The 17840-nt window shown below is 51.7% G+C and overlaps 1 long non-coding RNA gene across 1 annotated transcript in view; it reads left to right on the top strand.

Annotated features, from left to right (window-relative positions):
• Positions 1-16755, top strand: part of LOC105469106 (uncharacterized) — a 195125-nt gene extending 178370 nt beyond the window's left edge. Inside the window, exon 4 of the long non-coding RNA XR_011615997.1 lies at positions 14742-16755. This is a non-coding gene — a long non-coding RNA (uncharacterized lncRNA). The remainder of the gene's footprint in view (positions 1-14741) is intronic.
• The last annotated feature ends 1085 nt before the right edge of the window (positions 16756-17840 follow it).

Genomic DNA, 17840 nt, shown 5'->3' with positions numbered 1-17840 from the left:
TACCACAAAAATCGTTTCCACAATATCCCAAACTAAATCATTTATTCTTGACAAAAATCCAATAAAGAGCTCAATCCTTCTCCATAGGCAGATAAAGCACAGATTAATGGGACTGCCTAGATCAAAAAATGCTGGGAAAATGAAAGCAAGATAGAGAGAGAAGGCTCCTTCCTCCTCCTCACTTCCCCAAGGCTGCCTCAGCTCAGGGTTTTATTACAAAAAGCCGCCTAAGTATTACAGGCTAATCCGTAAATCCCAGCCTAGTAAAATATGTGACGGATTTGTAAATTGTGCCCTTTACAAATCTGATTGAACTTTTTTTTTTTTTTTGTGGCTGGGAATTTTGCCTTTCTCCTTTTCCTCGTCTTCTCACCTTGTCCCGTCTCTCTAGGTCCCCAGTGACCCGGAACCCTGCATCTGACAGTGTGGGCCCCCAGCACTGGCAACGTTCCTGGAATGTTCAACCCTGCCATGACCCTTCTATGATTTGACTGACAGAGGGTGGAGATTGTTGGTGGTACGAGAGGCTGAGAAAACCATCATTCTCTTTATTTACCGTCTATGGGGAAATGAGATTCAGATGGGGCCAGAGCCCCAGGGCCAGGCATAGCAATGTCAGGGGCACAGGGCATGCTTGTAGCCAGGTATGAACGTGGTGAAGGATTTGTACATTGTTTCCAGTGGAGACAGGAGTAGATCAAGCTGGTGACCTTCAGACCCACAGACAAGCTGCTCAGAAGAGCCTTTGCCTTGGCCGGGAGCAACGGCTCATGCCTGTAATCCCAGTACTTTGGGAGGCTGAGGCGGGCAGATCACGAGGTCAGAAGATCGAGAACATCCTGGCTAACACGGTGAAACCCCGTCTCTACTACAAAAAAAATACAAAAAATTAGCCGGGCGTGGTGGCGGTCGCCTATAGTCCCAGGTACTCGGGAGACTGAGGCAGGAGAATGGTGTGAACCCGGGAGGCAGAGCTTGCAGTGAGCAGAGATCGTGCCACTGCACTCCAGCCTGGGCAACAGAGTGAGACTCTGTCTCCAAAAAAACAAAAAACAAAAAAAAAAAAAACAAGGAAAAAAAAGAAGAGCCTTTGCCAGCAGATCTCATTCTGCCCTCTGACTTGAGCCCACTACCTTCAACCACCCAGAGCAAGTGATTCTCCAGGGTCCATCCGCTGTACCTGGTCCACACTGTCCTCGGTGTGCACTCCATCTAGGGTACCAGTCATCTCAGTGTGCCCAGGACTGATGGGGTTCCCAGAAGGCAAGACTTTCAGTGCTAAAAAGTTCCAAGCAAACCGAGATGAGTCACTCACTGGCTGTGCATCCTCTGCCTGAAGTTCTGGTCCTTCTGTACCCCGAGAAGAGCTAATCACTCAGGCCAGCTTTTAGCCGTCTCTGCCTGAAACCGCTTCCCTTGCAGAAGCAGAAAAGTGCCTGAGCGAGATCATGGGCTTGGCAGTCATCCAGCCCTGGGTTTGGGTTCAGGATACCCGTGGCCATTGGAAAGTCACCTAGCCTTTCTCGGCTTCAGTTTCCTCATATGAAAAGTGGAGATAATAATACCTACTTCATCGGATCATTGTGCTAATTAAAGAGACAACGAAAGTGAAGCACCTAGCACAGAGTAAGCACACAGCAATATCATCATCATCGTTTGAACACATCTCCTTAAGTAAGGCTGAAAAAAAAAAAAGTATGACAGTGGTGAAAAGCCCTTTGAAAGCTGGTGCAATGACATCACCCCCGACCATCTCACTAGAGATACAGCTCCTTACTCTTGCAATCTGAGCACTGGCCAAAGCCCAGATGTCAGTCTCTAAAGGAGCCAGTAATGCAAGCAGCTGGGATGCAGATGATGGGATGGAAACCAGGTCTTTCTGCTTGGCGCTGTGCCTTTCATAGTTTCAATCCTGTGGGGCTATACCCCAGCACCCCAGGAAAACGACTGCTTCCTCTTCTGACAGATTTTACAAAGGCAGAGGAAAGAGCAAGCTGGGATGGTTGCCCTGGCAACTTTCCTCAACCACCACCCCCCACACACTTAGGCCTGTCCAGCATGGAAGCAGGGCTTGAGAAACAAGGAGAGGAGAACGGTCCTGGACCAGCAGACTGCAATGGCATTTCACAGGCTCTAGAAATGCGATAGAGAGTACCAGCCCTGCGAATGAGAGTGCTGCTCCCCTGTTCCTGCTCATTCTGTTGCCATCTAGGGGTGAAATTGTGTTTAGAATTCTAGATTGATTGACTGCTGGGAAGGTCGTCCTGCTGTTCCACCTCCATCCCTCCCAAGGAGGAGGGTGCCTTTGGAAGGGACAGGTGCCCATGCTTGGGCAGACCCATATACGTGCAGTCATACTCTGTTATAAATACCTAGAGAGTGCAATGGAGGCTGTGGGGCAGTGGAGGGCTCAGGACCTTTTCCAGGTCCATGAGCCTAACAACACTGCATCTTGCTTGGGTCCTAAGATAGGCCTTCTGCAATGAGGCAGGGGAACCAGGAGCAACTTGTGGATAGCGGATTTGCCTCCCCAGAACACTCGAAAAAAGTGGAGCTCCCATCTACTGCGTTTCTGAAAGCAGAGGGGTGGATCCTGTGACTCAGGCTGCTCCCACAGAGCCAGGGTCCTCCTTTCTGTCCCTTGGAACAGCCAGTTGGCGCCTCCACTGCCCCAGTCAACCTTTATCCCTCTATTTCCTGCTGAGAGTTAATCCTATTTCCTGCCTTCTGGGTGTTTAGCTTGGCAACCCAGAGAGCCACTCGGCTGGACCTCTCCCATTCTGCTGATCGCAGCTGGGAGGAGGTCAGAGAATGTGACTCCCACAGCCATGACCCTGGATGGGGTCTCCCAGGCAGTTTATCCTGCCATTATGGTTCCTGGCATTAAGATGCAATGATTCTAGTTCTGTTATCGAGGGGGTGTTGTGTGGGTGTGAGAGAAGCAGGTGATCGGGCAGGGGGTTGAGGGGCAGTTGCCAGGGTGTGGGAGAGGAGGGGGAAGGCTATGCCCATTACTCTTTTGTGGACTCGGAGGTGAAAAAAAAATCAATGAGACATCCTATTTCAACTCATCCTGAGTTCAAGTTTAAGGGCATTTGAGAAAGTGCTCATTTTCTTTTCTGGAGTGAGTGGTCATGACGTGAAAGAGGATGTACTAAAGGATGGGGTTCCCATTCAGCGGAGGTTTCATGGTGTTATCCCTCCACCCATCACTCAAAAGGCCTAAGATCTGGGAGGCGGGCTGAGGTCTTCCTGGATAGCACAGGCTGGGGTCTAGGTTTGGGATCCCCTTGGTCATGACCTGGCTCCCATTCCCATACCCCTGTTGCTCCATCGAGAGCCCATAGATCAACCACCAAAGCTCCATTCAGGGTCTTGTAGATTTCATTCCCTCATGGAGGATTTTAAAGGGAAGGCAGCTAGCAAGGCCAAGAGGCATGAGAAGCAGGGCCCCTGTGTTACCACCACACCAAAGCTTACCTGAGTGGGGTTTGGCGGCTCTTTTCCCCCTGATTCTCCCAGGCATCCTTCCAGAAGTCCTAAAGTCAAAATGCCAGAGACCTGGCCACTTGGGTTCCTGCTAGCTTGCTCCAGCCAGCACCCAGAAGACCACAGGGCATGATGAGTAGAGGGAGTGCCAGAGCAAACCCATTGGACTCAGGGTGAGCATCTCAGTAACTTCTTATTTATTGGCCTCCTCCAGTCCCACAATCACGGGTTCAGCTCAATATTTTATTCTTGTTGCACCTGCTCAGACGGCAGAGCTGCAGGCATTTTTGATAAATGGATTGAAAGGTTTGTCTGCTTTTGCTGAAGCTTCCATAAGTGCCTCTGTATCTTCCACAGAAATTATATTTCCCAACTTCCTACAGTGATTTCTCTCCCCTGGTGACTCCTCTCTTCCTATTTGCTAGCTCTTGTGCACTCTCTCTCTCTTCTCCCCATCTCCTACACACACACATACACACATACACACACACGCACACACACACCATGCAGAGATGCCCATATCCATGAACTCGCAAACTTAACTGCCCATATGACCACTCATGGGATCAATATACAAGGGACCAGAGAATATATCTACCCATTGACAGGGACACACATACAACAGCCGTGCACACAGTACATCCCCTCATGCACACAAGTATAGATGCACACATGAGCTGTGGCTTGTGATTGAAATATCCATGCTGCTTTTTCTGAGCTCATCCAGACTCAGACCCTGACGGCAGGCCGCAGAGACCACAGGTCCACCCTGAGCAAGGGTGGACATGGATGTGCAGACACCAAGAAGGAGAAGCATGGCGCCCCAGTGATCCCCGCCGGGGCCCCAGTGAGCCTTCGAGGAGCCCTGCCCCATCAGCCGGCTGACTCCCCCGGCCCCCCTCCAGCCCTCCTTCATCCTCACCCGCCTGCCTGGCCCCAGCGGCCCCAGTGGGCCAGCTGGAGGCTTTATCCCAGCCACATCTGAAACAGCTCAGGAGCTGTGCCTGGCCGCCAGCCGTTTCCATAAATAACTTGCTGGGCCTGGCTCCTTGCCCTCCTGGTGATGTCATTGGCCTTGGCCCAAATGATGAGGTCACAGGCTTCCCTTCCCTCGCCACTCCCTTGGGGTGGGATGGGGGAAGCATGAGACCCTCTTCACAGAATCTGTCTGCCGGGATCCTGCCTGTCTGCGCCCCATCCTGTTCCAGCCCGGCCAGGCAGTTGATGTGGGTTCTTCACCATCTGGGACTGCCTGCGTGGTGGTGCCAGACGGCAGCCTTCCCCCTCCTTGTCACCAGTTCCTGAACAGCCTCCCAACTTTTCCATCTCCCCACTGCCTTCTCCCTTCGTCATGATGTGATTTCCAGGGGACAGTGGACTTGGTGCCTGGATGGAGCTCCCCCCAGGTCCAAATCCTGGCTACCCCACCCACTAGCTGTGTGACTGCAGACAAGATGCTTCACCTCTCTGTGCCTCGGTTTTCTCACCTTTAAAACGGAGGCACTGAGAGGACCTATCTCAAGGGTTGTCATGAGGCTGACATGGGCTCATGCCTATAAAACACAGCGCTTGGCGCATTAATAGACAAATAAATTGATTCCACGGTCACACTTCCCTGTGCCTGCGTGTGCTGGGGAGAGCGGAGGCTCTCGCTTTGTGCATTTTCAAACATGTGGCAGGCAGAGGCACCCATGGTCTCCTCTCTGTGATTCTCATGTCCCCCACAATCACCAAAGCTGCCATTTTCCCAACTTGGTCTCTCCCCGTCGCCTCATTCTATTCCAATGGTGGCCCCAGCTCTTTCCCAGAATCATTGCTTTGGTCCTGGAAGTGGGAATGGCCAAGATGTGAGAGGGTCTTTGAGAGCTGCAAGGTGTTCTGAGGCCCCACAGCCACGCCACTCCACAATTACCTCCAGTAGAAGACAGCCAGACTCCCTCCCTGGTCAGCACTAAAGTCACCAACATGAACAGTATCAGACAACACAGAATGACCAGCCAGGAGCGCGTGGGCATTGGCTACAGATGTGTGAGTTTGGAGAATGCCCTGCGGTGCCCATGGGGAGGTGACCGTCTCTGGACTGGAGACTGGAGAAGTTTCACTTTGATTTCATCACTGTGCTGTTGGATATGGCAGACCTGAGCCACTTGTGGTTACTGATCACTGGACACTGGGCTAGTGAGGTGCCAGATGGGTGGGACACACATAGGACTTTTAGGACCTAGTATGAAAAAGAGATGGCAAGATATCTCATAACTAATTCTTTTATATTTATTATGCATGGAAATCATGGCATTTTTCATATATTGGGTTAAATGACATATGCTATTGTGAGCAATCTCACCTGTTTCTTTTCACTTTTTTAAATATGGCTGCTGGAAAATGTGAGGCTACACCTACATTCTGTAATTCTGTGTGGGTTGCGGTGTCTTTCAAGCAGGTAGCTCAGGCCTGTTCTCTTGCTCAGTCCTAGAAAGCATTCATTGGCTCCCATCCCGAGGGTTCTGACATGGTAAATGTGGCGTCTTCTAGAGCTTAGGGCTGCAGCCTTCAGCCAAAATATCCCCGTACCCCTCATCAGTATCTCCAGAGGACCGGGACCGGGCGCTGTACCAGGTGCTCTGGTTTCCTCCCCACATGTGGTCACTGCCTGCCCACCATCCAGCACCCTGAGGTCCGCCTTACATATTTAAGGGGGGACTCCCTAAAGTTGACCAGGACACCCCCAGGACATCAAGCACTCAATGGCACGTGGCCCCTCCTATTCTCCCTGCCACACCTTGGAACCCCTGCCTAGACATTGTGCCTCTCTTCTCCATTCATGTAGATCTTATTCATGCTTTAAAACCTAAATCAGAAGTCACCTCCTCCATGAAGCCTTCCCGGACCCCTCCACTGGATGGATCATTCTGGACCACATCGTAATACTTTGCCTGAAACTCAATGAAGCTGTTTCTCAGAGTGTGTGTCCTGATAGAAGGTGTTACATGCCAGGCCATTTCTGTCCACATAAATCTTCATAATCTCAGGAGGCAGAAAGTAGGATTATTCCTATTTTCTATATGAGGAAATTGAGGGAGAGAGATTAGGCATCTTGCCAAGGTGGTAGAGTTTATAGTAAAGAAGCAGAATTCCTGTCCATGGGGTCTGATTCCCAGGTCATGCTCTATCTGTCATGCCTGATGGCCCAGTCACAGGTAGCATCATTCCTGGTACCCCCTGAAAGACAAAGAGAGTGGGGCCCCAGTTTATCCATCACTGTAATCCCCATGTTATTCAATCAGGTTTAGGCACACAGTAGGTGCCCAATAAATGTGGCCTGAATGAGACCAGCATTTAATTATTAGCCCTACTGTGCTTTGAAATTGGGTCCTAGCATCCATGTCCCCAAGGCCAGACCTGGCCATCTCCTACCCCTCACCTCACCCATCTCCATCCTGCCTTCAAGGCCCAGTGGCCTCTCCCTGCCTCCGCAGGGAGTTTTGAACTGTGCTTGTTCAAAACTCAGTTATTGTCGAGGACCTCTGATAGCCGGAAATTAATTCCCCAGGTTACCACTGCATAAAAACTCAACTCCTTTTATGGTCTCTACATGCCTTGCCCTTTCCTTTTATGCAGGTCTCTCTGTACTTCTAGGGAATAAATAAGTACAGTGTAACTTTTAGCAGCCTTTATCCACTGTAGCCTTCAGGGCTCCCAGGGCCTGGAGCCACCCAGAACCCCAGCCACAGCTGGGGGTTGCGAGGTGGGGCATTGGAAGGATTCTGTGTGTCTCACCCTAGAGCTCTCTGTTGTGGGGACTCCCTGGGTCTTCACCAGCCAGGCACGGTCCCCGTTGTGGTCCACAGCTGCACCCCTCCTGCCAAAGCTCCCTTGAGGAGTTGTTGCCCCCTACTGCACCCCCTTCTTGCACCTGTAGCCACACATGAGAGTGATGCCATTAGCAGCAGCAGAAGGAATGCCCACTGAATTTTAGTAACGGGTCAACCCCAGTGCTGATAAAGGCTGGGCCAATGGGCACAGGGTTTGGGGACTCCAGCTGCTGAAATCCCCTCCCACCCCAGGGAAGGGCACCAGAGAATATTTTTGTCTGGCTTCTGGACCATGCCCTGTGATTCCAGGGGGTCCCTCATGTCAGTGGTGGGGTCTATGACCACCCTGGAGCCGCGAAGCTCCCCTCCCCAATTTCAATCAGGACTGAACAATCTCCACCTTGCTCATGTCCCAGTGGGACCTGGACTCGACGCTCTGCTTGCTAGTCTGAGATCAAAGGCCGGTAACTCTGACGATGTTTCTCATCAGGAAGGCAGGGGGACATCTCTGTTCTCCTAGTTCCCACAGAAAGATCTGTGTGTGGGTTGAGTCAATACTCTGTCGGAAGAGAGAAGCTCTAGTCTCTGCAGGGACAAGCCAGCAAAGGGCCCTGTCCATTTCATTTCCTTTTCACCATTTCACCAAGAAACATCCCAGTCTTTTTTTTTTAAAGTCTCCATGTAGTAAATGATGATTAACACCAAAAAAAATAAAGGCCTCTTTCCCTTCCCTTTCTAGTTTTCCTATGTCTGAATCCCAGGGCAGAAACACCTTGATAGGTAGCCTGGTCCGTATACCCACCTCGACCTGGATCTACAAGGAACCCTTTGGATGTTCGTACCGGTCCTCTGAGCTGGGAATCCTTTGCCTTTAGCCTACAGTCCTTGTGCTGCCTCGACTGGATCCAGCAATTGCTTGGGGACAAACGATCATTTCTCTGCTTAGGAATTGTGAGAAGAAGGTATTTAGGCTCTAGGTAGAACTGCCAGATTTAGCAAGGAAAACCACAGAATGCCTAACAACGAAACTAAACCGTGGATAGGGTTTTGGCATAGGTATGCCCCATGCAATATTTGAGATATACTAGAATCTTTCCTCTTTGTTTCTCTGAAGTTCCACTTTAGCTGGGCATCCTATCCCTGGGCTGCAGCCTCAGGCTCCCAGAAGCGAGCGTGGGGGTCTGTGGGTTGTCAGCCTGCGGAGAATTATGTCTATAACTAGTCCCACCGGTGACTGCACAAAGTCTTTACGGTAAGGTGGGGTAAGTTTTGTGCTCTGGGATGAGCTGCTGTTCAGGGTGGTCCAGCTCTCCCTTTGCCATGGAAGAATGAAGCCTCCCTCTCTTTCTGGCCTTGAAAATGCCCCAGCCTTTGCTCACTCTCTTTCCTCACCCTAAGTCCCTGTAATGGATCTCAGGGTCCCCTGTGGGCCCCAATCTCCTGTAATGCGTCTGTTGCCATGGGTGTGTTTGGCTCCAGCAACAGTGGCTCTTGGGACCAGTTGAGTGATGTTCAAATACACCTTTGGAGTCCACGTGCTCCTCCACTGCTGCTGCCCTCAGCTCAGCAGGAAGCTCTCAGCAAGCATGTTTCTATATCTGGGGCCTTCCCAAGCTCTACACCCCCATCTCACCGCTCCCTGCCCTCCATAAAAAAGTTTCCGGGGATGGGAACAGCGATCTCTGAGATAATTGCTTAATTAAGGGAAAATTACTTAAATTTCAGCAGCAGCAGTGGCAGCGGCAGCAGCCACTGTGCCGTTCTGACTACAAAAACCTCTAAAACCCAGTTCCCTCAGAAAGGAGATCACTGCCCACTCAACACCTACTCCTCCCTCTCCAGGGAGAAGGCAGGAGAGAACCTGAGTGGGATGTCAGGGGCCTCTCGCACACACACTTGCACACGCACACACACCTACATCCATGCGTGCACACACACCTACATCCATGCGTACACACACACACACGCAGGCCCCCACCACCTCAGCTGGGCTCTGCTAGATGTTGGCGAGCTTGTGATTTTATCAAAGTCCAGAGGCGGACACATGTTATGGACTGAATGTTTGTGCCGCCCCGAAAGTCAGGTTAAAGCCCTAACCTCGAATGCGCTGGTATTTGGAGGTGGGGACTTTGGGAGTAGATTAGGCTTAGATTAGGTCATGAAGGTCGACCCCCAAGATGAGATTCATGTTTTCTGGAGAAGAGGAAGAGAATGAGGTTGCTTCTTTCTGCCACGTGAGGACACAGGAAAAAGTTGGCAGCCGGCACGCCAGGAAAAGATCCCTTACCAGAACCCAACCATGCTGGAGCTCGGACTTACAGCCTCCAAACTGTGAGCAAAAAACGTCTGTTGTTTAAGCCCCCCAGTCTATGATATTTTGTTATAGCAGCCGGAGCTACGATAACACACTTTCTGGAAAGAGCCTGGGAGCAAACATGTTAGGCATTTGTTTCAGCTACTCAACGAGGCCACTGTAGCATGAGAGCAGCCACAGAGGATACTGAAATGCACTAGCAAAGCTGCGTCCCAATAACACTTTATATGTGGCCCTGGAGCCAGAGTCTGCTGATCCTGTCAAAGGCTAACCGTTGGGATGCAGCTGGAATGATTGGGCTTAGGGGGTTCTCGGCACCGTGGGAGAGGATCTCGGAGGGCAGTCCAGCTCCACCGAGGCCCAGGGAGCTCCAAGAAATGATTGTGCTCAGCTGTGAGGCTGTCGCAGTTGCAAATATGGGCTGTGGGGGCAGGCAGTTCTGGCCCAAATTCTTGCTATATGATCTCAGACCAGGTATTCAACTCTCTGAGTTTCCATTTTCTCATTTCCAAGTTGATCATCATCATGGTTCCTTCTTCTCAGGGTCATGGTGGCAGGGCCCAGGGATCGTGGGGTGAAGCTGAGTCTGGTCTATAGTCAGTGCGTATGGGTGTCAGCTTCTGGGAGTGTGTTTTGGATCTCAGAGGAGAGTCCTGGCAGGAAGGTTTTAGGGTTTCTCTTCCCTCTTCCCCTCCAAACTTGTCACAATCCTATCTTTCCTTGGGATTGTGCCTCTTCTGAAGAGTCAAAGAGAAGAGAGTGGAAAGCCACAGGGTTCCTGACTTCCCTGCTGCCCCGGCAGAGGCAGATGCTGGCCAGGGTGAGCCGACCCCACCCCGCCCACCCGTGGCAACCCTTTGTCCTGCCTAGCTATCCTGGCAGCCCTGGCCTGCAATGAACATTATCCTGGCGGGGACCGACCATCCTCCAGGCTACCCACAGGGGGCGCTGGAGAGTCCCCCTCCCCAGCATCCTTGTCCAGTGTCTTCTCTCTCCTCCTTCCAGGCTGCCTCCTGCCTGTCAGCTCTCCTGTAGACAAGGCCACCCATCCAGAGACACTCCCCTCTCCCCTGGGAGCCCAAACAGCTTCCTGTAACGTTGCCATGGGCTGGGGAGAAACCTCAGTCTAGAATGAGTGGTCCATAAACTGTGATCAGGCATTGGAGACAAGATGCCCATGCTGATATTAGTACCAGGAGAGACGGTGCAGGCACCCATCAGGCCAGCTGCCAAAGGTGGGGCAGAGTTGGCAACCCAGGGGCAGGGAGGGGAGAGAAACCCCGGTAGTGGCCAAGAGCAGGAGAGCAGAGCAGAACAGGTGCAAGGGAGCTTGGGGCCATGGGTTCAGAGAGTTTGGAAGCAGAAACAATTCAAGACATGGATCCCGGGGGAGCCAGATGCTCAGGAAGGTTAACCAGGAATAACCGTGCTTGGGTGAGAACTTTGGGATGGAGATGGGCAGGAGATCTGGCAGAGCAGTGCCTGCACACATTCTTGACTGGCAGATGGACAGACAGACATCAGACCCAGCAGCGAACTTATTCCACTATGAAGTGGGTAATAAAACTTTACATGTGGCCCCAGAGTCAGGCCACTCCACAACTCTATATGTGGAGTCAGGGCCACATCTAGCCTAAGAAGCCAGTCTGTTGACAGGTCTGAAAAATCCCCTGGAAGTTAATTAGATCACTCAGATCCCACTGAAGCCTTCGCCATCTCCCTGGTTACTCTTCTAGGTTCTCTGAGTCCCTTGCACAGCCTCTCTCCTAGAGAGAGTTTTAATGTGTTTTAATTACTCGGGGATATATTGGTCTTCCTTATCCACAGTGAGGTTCTAGAAGCAAGGACAATAGTCTTACTTAGCATTATATTTCCAGTGCCAACCAATGGGCCGGTGCAAAGTAGTTGCCAATACGTTATCTATTGATGGCAGAAACCAGTATAACTCTTCCTGGTGTCTATCAACATCCCACCCTCACCGCCAGCCATCCTACCAAGCCCACCCACCCTACCATCTTGACACAGCGCCCACTGACTGGACCCTCAGGGCCTCCTGCTTAAAACATAACTAAGTGGTCTAAAGTCTAGATACCAGCTTCCTTTAAATCATGGTCTGATGTTTTGTGTACTTTAAATAAACTGCTGAGTGGATGAGACTGGCAAGACCACCATAGGAGAAGAGATTTCAGGGCTAAGACACAGGGACACAGGGTCAGAGGCAGAGCTGAAGGTTGTCCCAGCACCAGGAAATTGGTGGAGATGTCATTTGGGCTCTGTTAGCTGATAATCTCAGGAGCACCCCTTCCTGGGGTCTGTCTGCTCACCCACTCCCCTTCGAGCCCCCTTGCCTACACCTAGGCTGCTGAGAAGCAATGGAATCAACTTCCAGCTGCTCTGCCTGTGGGCTGGATTCTTCACTCTTCCTGGGAGACGTCTCCCTCCCACAGGCAATTGGACCAGCAGCCAGGCCTTGGGACTGAAAGAGAGGTCTGAGCCACGTCTGTGTCACTGGGGCTTAAGTCTTGAACAAAGGCTATCTGACTGGGTTCTCCCAGGCTGGGCTGCCACTCAGGGGCCAGCAACAGAGTGCCTTTTTCTTTTCTCTCTCTTTTTTTTTTTTTTTTTTTTTTGAGACGAGTCTCACGCTGTTGCCCAGGCTGGAGTGCAGTGGCGCGATCTCGGCTCACTGCAAGCTCCGCCTCCCGGGTTCCCGCCATTCTTCTGCCTCAGCCTCCTGAGTAGCTGGGACTACAGGTGCCCGCCACCGCGCCCGGCTAATTTTTTGTATTTTTAGTAGAGACGGGGTTTCACTGTGGTCTCAATCTCCTGACCTTGTGATCCGCCCGCCTCGGCCTCCCAAAGTGCTGGGATTACAGGCTTGAGCCACCACGCCCGGCCTTTTTTTTTTTTTTTTCTGAGACAGAGTCTTGCTCTGTTGCCCAGGCTGGAGTGCAGTGGTGTGATCTCGGATCACTGCAACCTCCACCTCCCGGGTTCAAGCAATTCTCCTGCCTTAGCCTCCCGATTACAGGCACCCACCACCATGCCCGGCTAATTTTTGTATTTTTAGTAGAGACAGGGTTTCACCATGTTGGCCAGGCTGGTCTTGAACTCCTGACTTCAGGTGATCCACCTGCCTCAGCCTCCCCAAGTGCTGGGATTACAGGCGTGTGCCACCACACCCGGCCGACAGGGTGCTTTAACTAGCCTGGCACCTCACTGCACACAGTGGATCAGTCTCTCCCGCACTATTTCTGGGCCTGCTCTGTGGGATTCATACCCTTGTGTGCTCCTGACCTGTAAAACCAGGCCCATATGTAGCTGTGTTGTTCTCCCAAACATGAGGCCTAATTGCCTAAAAGCAGAGAGTGTAGGAGTCTTGGCCCACTGCTCACCTCCTCAGCCAAACGAGTTGGAACTCTGACCCCAGCCCCAGTCTCTGGCTCTGTCCTTGCTGCTTTGGGACCTCCGCGCTGCCTGAGATCCTGTTCCCGTTTCCTGGCTTTGCACTTCCTTGTCCTGACCATCTTTTGCTGCTTCAGCTCCTCCAAGGCCATATCATGATTCTGCTACCCGCTCCCTGCATCTGAGCCCTGCCTCTCCCTATCCACACCACGCCATCTGCCTGCCCTGAGACGTCAGTGGTCTCTCAAGCCAGTCTCCTCATCGTCTCTCATTTTATTCCCATTTCTTTCTACCTGCTCTCCTTGCTTCCAGCTCCTCCACAGATCCGCTCTCCAACACAGTGGTTTTCAAACTGTGGTCTCTGGACCCAAAGCAGCAGCACATGGGAGCTTGTTAGGAATACAAATTCTCCAGCTGCAGCCCAGCCTTGCTGAATTAAAAACTGTTGGGGGAGGGACCAACGATCCGTATTTTCACCAGCCCTCCAGATGATTTTGATGCAGTCAAGGTTGAGAACCTCTGTGTCTAGCATATTCTCCCTGCAGCTTCCAGAGTGTTCTTTCTAAAATCCAGGACAAGCCCTCTCATTCTCCTGCCCCAAAACAGCACATACCTCTCTCTTGCCTTCAAAATTAACTTTCAACTCCCTTCTTAAGAACAGTATCAGGCCAGGCACAGTGGGTCATGCCTGTAATCCCAGCACTTTGGGAGGCCGAGGCGGGCGGATCACGAGGTCAGGAGATCAAGACCATCCTGGCTCACATGGTGAAATCCCGCCTCTACTAAATACAAAAAAAGTTAGCCGGGCGCGGTGGCAGGTGCCTGTAGTCCCAGCTACTTAGGAGGCTGAGGCAGGAGAATGGTGTGAACCCAGGAGGCAGAGCTTGCAGTGAGCCGAGATCACACCACTGCACTCCAACCTGGGCGACTGAGCAAGACTCCGTCCCAAGAAAAAAAAACAAAAAACACAGTATTGGAGGATCTTTACCATCTTGCCCACACTTTCCTCTCCAGCCTTCTCCTTTAGACTATGGAAGGGCTCGGTGGTTCCAATGTTGCCTTTCTGAAGCTTTCCCCATCCTCCTGGTTGCTCTTCTAGGCGCTCTGAGTCCCTGCACTGCCTCTCTCCCAGAGATAGTTTTGATGTACTATAATTACTCGGGAACATATTGATCTTCCCTATTCGCAGTGAGGTTCTAGAAGAAAGGATAATGGTCAACCACTGGGTCGGTGCAGAGTAGTTGCCAATATGTATCTATTGATGGCAGAAATCAGTATAAATCTTACTAGTGTCCATCGACATCCCACCTTCACCCCCAGCCATCCTTCCAAGCCCACCCACCCTACCATCTTGACACAGCGCCCACTGGTGGACCCTCAGGGCCTCCTGGGATCTCTCTCCATCCCGTCGTATTCCTGTGAGGGCTTCTAGGCCAGGTCACTTCCAGCCCAGTCATTCTGCAGCCAAACAGCTCATAGGAAGAGTGAAGGCGAGGGCCTTCCCGGGCCCCCTTGTGCTCATGGAGATCTGTTCTCCGTCGCAGGGGTGTCGGGGGAGACAACCTCAGTATCTCCTTCAGGCCCCATCCAATGGTACGAATGATTCCCAACTCCCGGAGGAAAGATGCCCCGGCTTCAAACTACCCTCCTGTGACTGGACTTAAGGCTGCAGGACAGGGCTTGGGGTGAAATTCATTTTGCCTGCTCCCCTCTCCCACTAGATTTACCTTCCCAATGATGTCTGCTTGCACCAGTGTTAAAATGAGCCTGCATTCCCTGTGCACACAGCAACGGCTTGGCAATCCGGAGGCAAGGTGGGAGGCAGAGAAACACTGAAACGAAGTCTTTCTGCCTCAACCCACAAAGTGAACCACTCCCCAGGTGGGTCACCAAGGATGGTAGTCATTGTTTCAATGGGATCTGAGTGAGCTAATGAACTTCTAGGGGATTTCTCAGACCTATCAACAAACCGGCTTCTCAGATGTGTTTCGCCAAAGAACGGAGCCGAGATGCACAGAGGAACTCTCGCCGGACACTCAGGTTCAGGTTTAAGGAGCATGGTGCTTTTGGGGCGGGGATAGAACCAGAGTCCCCAGTTCTCTTGGAGTCACCCTCTAGGGCCTGGTCCAGGCTCCGCTGAGCCCTGAAGCCCCTCCCACTCAAGCCTCTCCTGTGTCCTTCAAACTCCGGCTTCCGAGACCATTGGAAGGTGGTGAAGGGGGCATGGTGTTTGTTTCTCTGTGACTTCCTGGCTCTGGCTGCAGAGAGCAGTTGGCTTGTGTCACACTCATCCTCAGTCATGATTAGATACACCCCCACTGTTCCCCTGAGTGTGGCTCCAGAAAGAGTCTGCAAGGGTCCCTCTGTAAGTAGAAGCAGCCTCCATCTCATTGGCCCCCCTGGAGACGGCCCAGGTCCCCTTCCGTGATGATGCTACACAGACCCTCTCCATCCTCTCCCCACACCTTGCCCTCAGGTCACCTGGCAACCTCAGGGCAGGTTCACAGGTCACCTGTGAACCCCGGCTTCACCCCCACCCTTCAATACCCCCCCCACTTCCCCAGACCATATAGAGGTAGCACAGTGACCAGCATTTCGCACCTCACCCTTTGCTCCCTGCCCGAGGCCCACTCTGCAGCTTAATCTGTGACATTTAACATAAATAGTTTTCTATTCCCAGCTGACCTTTAATGGCTTTTATCATCAGCTGTGGTTCCTGGCAGCCGTACAAGAGCTGCTGTCGGTTGCCCAAATCTATTCCAACAGAATACCCACGGAGAGCCCATGGTTTTCGCCACGTGAAGCCAGGTGGCGGGGGCCTGGAGATGTCTGCCGAGACTTGAGCTTGCCACTCTTGGCCCGGAAATATCATTACGTGTTTCAATTAGAATTAGTGGGGAAGCCAGTTATTAAGTGGTTAGTTATTATGGTAATGGCGACACTCCACAGTAGCTGGTGCGGGCTACTCTTGCCTTCCTCTAATGGCCACTTTTTAAATCCCTAATCCCTCCCTGATGCTCTGTTTGCAAGTGCAGTAGGATGGAAATGGAGGGAAGAGACCAGAAAGGGGTGGGTTTTGCATCCCCCTCTTCCCCTCCGCGCCCCTTCCCCAGCCAAGATACCGTTCCCAGCAGGTGTGTGCTGTAGTGACATTAGCAAACCCTCCACCTGAAATCCCAAGCCGTGTCTTCACACTCTCAGAAGCAGAAGAAGTCATTGTCAAGGCCAGCGCCCACTTCCACCAACCCCTCTGGGTATCTTTCCTCCCACTCACAGATGGTCACTGTGTCATCACAGAAAGGATGTGAGAGGACCCCTGTGGAGGTTTGGGTTTTGCAAAGACCCTGCAGATACTGAAGGTGCAGAGAAGTGAATGAGGACTCTCAGGCTGAAGGGCAGGAGAGTGGAGCTCTGGGTCCATCTTGCTAATGACCTTGAGCAAGTCACATGTCTTCCGGAAGCTCCAGCCCCTCCCTGCGTACTGAAGGTTCAGACCAGCTCTCAGCCCTTCCTCTGCTCACCTGAAGGATATGGCATTCCCTCCTCAGGGGTGATGGCCCATAGCCGGGTAAATGAGGGACGCTTGCCCAAAGTCACTGCAGCAAAGTCGGGCAGAGGCATGGCAGTCTGGAGTGGGGGGTCCTGGTACCCTGCTCCCCTCCCTCACTGATGCTCAGTCTTCTCTGCCTGGAGGAGATGCTTGCAGAGGTGCCTTCTTATCTATCTTGCCTTTTTTTTTTTTAGACATGGTCTTGCTCCGTCACCCAGGCTGGAGTGCAATGGCACAGCTCACAGCTCACTGCAGTCTTGACCTCCCAGGCTCAGGGGGTCCTCCTGTTTCTTTTTTATTATTATTATTTGTAGAGATGGGGGTCTCACTATGTTGCTCAGGCTGGTCTCAAACTCCTGGGCTGAAGTGATCCTCCCACCTCAGCCTCCCAGTTACCTGAGACTACAGGTGTGTGCCACCATACCTGGCTAATTTCTTTTTTTCTTTTTTTTCTTCTTTTTCTTTTTCTGGTAGAGATGCGGTCTCCTATGTTGGCCATGATGGACTTGAACTCCTGGCCGCAGGCAATCCTCCTGTCTCAGCCTCCCTTAGCGCTAGGATTATAGGAATGAGCCATCATGCCTGGCCCCCATCTTGCTTTCAAATATTCCTTTCCCACCATCCCTCCCTCCTCCTTCCCCAGGCCTGAGTAGGTCAGCAGCTTCTCTGCAGTCAACAGGCAGAACTCACAGTCTTGGTTCCAGCCTTCACCAGCCACATGCCCTGAGGCAAGTGCAGAGCCCCTGATCCTCCCTTTCCTTATCTGATAACACATCATAAGTGATGCAAGTGAAGACATCCACATGGGCTGGCAAGAGGTGAGAACTGTTATTGGTCATGATTATTGCTGTTATTATTTTAAAGACCATCAGAGGGGAAACAAGAAAAAGAAAAAAAAAAAAAAAACCAGGAAGCAGCCCACAGTGGCTTCCTTATCCTCGAACTCTGATAGGTCCTTAAGGAGGGGAAGGAAAAGAGATGCAGAGGCCAAACAGGAGGTGAAAGGGGCAGAACAGAATGGAGACGACTAGGAAGAAAAACAGAATGGGAAGCAAACAGACAGAGAGAGAGAGATGAGAGAAAGAAAGAAGAGAGAGAAAGAAGAGAGAGAGAGGAGAGAAGAGAGAGAGAAAGGAGAGAGAGTAGAGAAGACAAAGAAGAGACAGGAGAGAGAAGAGAGAAAGAGAGGAGAGAGAGAAGAAAGAGAAAGAGAAGAGAAGGGGAAGGGAAGGAAGGGGAAGGGAGAGAAGGGGAAGGGAGGGAAGGAGAG

Source organism: Macaca nemestrina, chromosome 17, assembly GCF_043159975.1.
Source record: "Macaca nemestrina isolate mMacNem1 chromosome 17, mMacNem.hap1, whole genome shotgun sequence".
Classification (NCBI taxonomy): domain Eukaryota; kingdom Metazoa; phylum Chordata; class Mammalia; order Primates; family Cercopithecidae; genus Macaca; species Macaca nemestrina.
The sequence above is the reverse complement of the archived record's forward strand: the minus strand, read 5'-3'. Positions and strand labels throughout refer to the sequence as shown.